Source organism: Nilaparvata lugens, unplaced genomic scaffold (assembly GCF_014356525.2).
Source record: "Nilaparvata lugens isolate BPH unplaced genomic scaffold, ASM1435652v1 scaffold10323, whole genome shotgun sequence".
In the NCBI taxonomy this organism is placed as follows: domain Eukaryota; kingdom Metazoa; phylum Arthropoda; class Insecta; order Hemiptera; family Delphacidae; genus Nilaparvata; species Nilaparvata lugens.
In genome coordinates this window covers 1-5,083 of record NW_024088989.1, presented here as the reverse complement: position 1 = coordinate 5,083, position 5,083 = coordinate 1, and the positions used below count along the sequence as shown (strand labels likewise).

General features: G+C 31.9%; 1 long non-coding RNA gene across 1 annotated transcript; it reads left to right on the top strand.

Annotated features, from left to right (window-relative positions):
* Nucleotides 1–1,062: 1,062 nt before the first annotated feature.
* LOC120355343 lies at nucleotides 1,063–3,888 on the top strand. The gene is made up of 2 exons (XR_005573504.1): nucleotides 1,063–1,958; nucleotides 3,308–3,888. It is a non-coding gene; the product is annotated as an uncharacterized LOC120355343 (long non-coding RNA).
* Nucleotides 3,889–5,083: the final 1,195 nt, after the last annotated feature.

Genomic DNA, 5,083 nt, shown 5'->3' with positions numbered 1-5,083 from the left:
GGCCAAACGCGTTGTTAGAATTCTATGAGATTTGGCAGGAATATTCTTCCTTTTTTAACTGCGCGTCGATGTATACACAAGACTTTTTGAAATTTTTCATTTTGAGGATAATATAAAAGGAAAAGTAATCTCCTCCATACTACGATATCACTATATATATCATCTACTCGAAGATAGGATTAATCAGACTATAGAATTATTCATAATCAATCAGCTGACAAGTGGATTATTTATTGCATGCATCACACACATGTCTGGAGGAGCCGGTGAACAAGTGACACCAGATACTTGTGGATGAGAAAACTGCGTGAGGTCTACTGTTCACAGAACTACTAGTATTACTATTTTTGCCGGGTGAGAGTGTAAGAACGGCACAATATGAGAGACTACCAGCATCACATAGCTCCACGAAAAATCTGGTGTGGTACACTCACACAACTTTCCTTGCTCATTGAACTGTTAGCCCCGTTCTTAAACAAGAATAATTTAGGGGAATAACATAATGACGATTGGCGGCAACATAATTATTTGAAACTACGATCAGACTTCTGTATATGTGTATAATTATATAATTGTTTTCAGAGTACTTTTTCCTTTGTGTAAATTGTGAAATTCGATGATTTTTTTAAAAGTCATCAAAACAGCTGTTATCAAGAATATTATGGAGCTGAGCTCCATAATATTCTTGAGAAAAATGGCAGATAATTACAAAAAACCATGTTTTTCACGATTTTCTCAAAAATTACTTGATCGATTTTTTTTCAAATTCATACTCTGTATAGTTATTTATCAGCTCTATCAACTGGCATGAGTCTTTTTCCTGGGAAACTAATGGGGGGTCCACCCCATCCTTGAGAAATGGACTTTGTAACCTCCTTCTCGTGCATGAGGTAGGTAGGTAGAGCAGTTTATAAAAAGAACACAGTCATAGTCGAGATATTTCATCTGTAGAACAGTTGTTTTGACGACTTTTGAAAAAATCATCGAATTTCACAATTCACACAAAAGAAAAAGTACTCTGAAAACACATATAAAGTAGTATATGTAGTATAAACATATAGTACACACATACACGTAGTATAAGTAATATAGGTACACATATAAGTAGTATACTCTTTATACACATATAAAGTAGTCTGATCGTAGATGCAAATATTTTGCCGCCAATCGTCATTATGTTAATCCCCTAAATTATTCTCGTCTAAGAATGAGGCTTACAGTTCAATGAGCAAGGAAAGTTGTGTGAGTGTACCAGATTTTTTAATAATGTAGAAATATGATCAATCAGAAAAATATTCAATCTCAATTATAATTTTTTTGATTTAATTATTGAAGAAATATTTTCTTGGCAAATAAAATATAATTGATTATTTTAAACACGAACAGTTAAAATATTACAACAGATATACCAGTATCAGCTATCTATCCTCTATGGAAGGCAGTGGCATTGCAGAGAATCGGCAACGCCGTACTCCTATCTTTCTTCACCGCCATTATAACGTGGACCTCACTATAGACCGTTTGTGGGTTTGTTCTACGATGAATTTCGATTGCTTTTATCAATGTACTTCAAATTCCCAACACAATGGACTATTTTTATCTAGAAAACAGTCATCACCTCGCCTTGTGATTCAAAATATCAATGTGTATAACAAAATATTATAGATGTGCACTTGAGAAAAATTTCTGTACTTGTTGTTAAAAGCAATTCCCTTTTAACCATGCAACATCTGTAACAAATAATAACCCCTATGTGGTGGCAAAATTTCATCTGCCTTCATATTTATAGAATTTCTCATTAAAATTTGTATTACCTTATGTTTTCAGATTCTATAAAAAAATCTTGTGGGTCGACTGTGGGCATTGAGACCCAAATTGAAGACGCTATTAAGGATTGGCTAAAATATGCGACAGTCAGAGTATTTTCAGTGGAGAAAAAAAACAATCTAATTTTGTTGGTAATTAAAAAGTATTATGGAATGAAAGTGGAAAGTTATTTTGAAAGTTCCTTTCTATTGAAACACTGTAATGAAATATTTGTTTGTCTATTGCATAAATCACAAACTATCATCATACCTGAAAACTAAAATATAGGGGGGTTTATACGATGCCAATGAATTGGCAAGACAATAATATTGTCTTCTGAAATGTACAGCTGGTGTAAAGTATCAATTAAATCTTTTAATTCAAAAACCATCATCTAGGCATGGCTAAATAAAAACTAATTGACAACATCAGCTGATGGTTTAAGAAGACAATTTATTATTGTTTTGCCAATTGGCATAGTTTAAACCTGGCATAAATGTCAAGTAAAAATTTAGATGATCTATATTATTTGCTAGAAAGAATTAAGCTATTTTTGCTCACCACAGATGAAATTATCATACTAAAAATTCAAGATTTTTAAACAACTGCTGAATTCAGACATAAAATGTTTTTGATCTTGGCAGAGTAATTACCATGGTAATTTGGTTGTAACCATCTCAGTTTTTTAAACAAACTTCCATCATACTAATTTTTGTGAATCAAAATTGAAGTAATATGGAAATAGAAAGAAAAATAAAAATCTCAGTACCCTTTTTGAATCATTTAAATAATGATTAATAATAGTGATTAAATAATTCAAAAAGGGTACTGAGATTTTTCTTTCTATTTCTATAAAAAGTAGCCCTATACAGAAAAGAGATGAAGTAATATGGTTTTTATTGTGTGTGTTTTTAATGTCACCTTACCAATGTACCGCATTGCACGGTAATATTTCTGTTACATGAAATCATTTGTAAATAAATGGAAATATGATTTCGTATTTTCATCTCTCTTCAAATGATTTTAGAAATATTACCATCATTTATCATTATGCTGATTATTTGAGTTTGGGCTGTAATTCACATTCACTTACTGTAATTCTCTATTTTCAATCCAACTTACTTTTTCTATTGATTGAATTGCCCATTCAGGTACTAGTGTATATTATTGCCACTGCAGCCACAGATTATCAATTATTATTCTACATCAATTTTCAAAACTATACTGTATTTTGTCGATTGTTAGTAAGTAGGAAATAACGTTAAATGGTAACTTGATCAATACGTAAATTGTTAAATGTTAATAACGTTGAGATAAAAGATAAACTGTAACTGCGTTTGCGTTAGTACCCATGGTACTTGTGTATTAATGCTACCGCGTCTACAGATTGTCAATTATTTTTTAGTACATCATTAATTTAAAACTATATACTGTATTTTGTCAAAAAAGTTTAATTTCCAGGGTTCACGTGAATTAACTTCATTCAATCTCATTTATTCAGGTACATTTTAAGATAGTCAATGAGAGTCACAGCGAGCAGATGGGTGGAAAAAGTTAAAACCCAATTCTGTTCCAGCCATATTTAATATGCCCAACCCACCAAAAATGTTGTCTACGCCAACACGACAATCTCACTACAAGGTAATTATTGATAGATATTTCACCCATTAGAATTATGAATGGAAATCTAACATTGTATTGCAATGCAATAGCAAACTTATCATTATTTCAAGTAAATTTTAAAATAATTATTAATCTCTTTGAGGTTGATGGCCATTACACATATAAAAAATTATTCGATTTTAAATAAAATAGGCTATCTCAAAGTAAACGTAGTTAATTGTATAATCCATGTAAATTCAGTATTCATTTGTAATTCTTCATTTATTCATGTCAAAAAATGAGATTAGAGTAATAGCAGCCAACTGACTATTTCTAGGTGTTAGGAATAGCTTAGGTTTGTTAAGAGTGTCACACAGCATAGAGTCTCGTCTTTCCATGCTCTTTTCAACTATCAGAGACTACTAGGTGTTATTTTAAGTTGTGTACATAGAATTGAGAATACCCTTTTTCCTGATTTATTGTAAGTTGTCAAAGCTCCAATTTTTTTATAAATCTACTTTACTTGGTTTAATTTTATTAATAGTCCAGTCACTATGTACATTGGTGCATGCAATTTATATTGTAAGTTAGTTCTGATTTTTTAAATATATTATTTGGGTACATAAGAGAAGTCCGGGACCAATTTCTAGATGCAAAATTTCCTTGTGCTAGATACAGAGTGGCCCAAAAACTTCGTATTTTCGGCTCATTTTCCAGTTTTCAGCTATTTCTGCCAAATCTCGTAATCGGACAGAAAAAATTGTTCTCGCCTTTTTTCCAGATTATGAAGTTCTAAATAGAATGAGATCATTCGGAACTCTCTATCTCTGATGAGTACTGAGTTATGATTTTTCAAAAATAAGTGAAATTTGAAGAAAAAATCAATTTTGATGAATTTTAGTTCCGGATCAACAATATCTCCCGATTGTTACCATTTAGATGTATAATTCAAAATCCCTCTGGGCGTATTTTTGTGCTCTACAATCCGAGATAAGGTTGAGCGCTCTATCTCATATAGATTTCCATGTACACCTGACAAACAATGTTCCTTGTATTGGGAAAAACACCTAATTTTCAGCTTCACTCATCATCACCAACCATTGATTTTTCGCACAATGACATAAGTTTATAAGATTATGTTCTATGAGAATCACCCGTTAGATGCACTTCATTTCAGTATTTACTACTGGAGAGGCGCGCTTAAGGACACCTCAAGGATCAAAATTTCAAACACTTATACCTCCTGACACAATGCTCAGATTTCATCGTGCTACACTTCATTCTTCTCGGCTCGTCAAGGCCGTCCAAAATTATGCACCATAAGTCAAATTCGGTCGAAAAGTGGAAGATTTATTGTTGAGTGTACTTGAGCCCATATTCCAATACACAAAAAAATGACAATTCAAAGCTGCATGTCTTTTGAAATACTTCTGATAAAATTTCCAAATCTAGTGAGGATGTGAAATTTGTCCCCCTCTACCCACTCCAATAAATAATACTTCCAATTCTAATACCATTCGAAAATTACAAAGGATTTCAAAAATGGCGATGTCAGTTTTTACATTTTTTCCGTGATTTTACTGTTGATCAAAAAAGTTTCTATAATGAGTCTGATACATCAAAGAAACTCTCGATTAATTCCAAATTGTAGATAAATTCATCCTCTACATGCTCA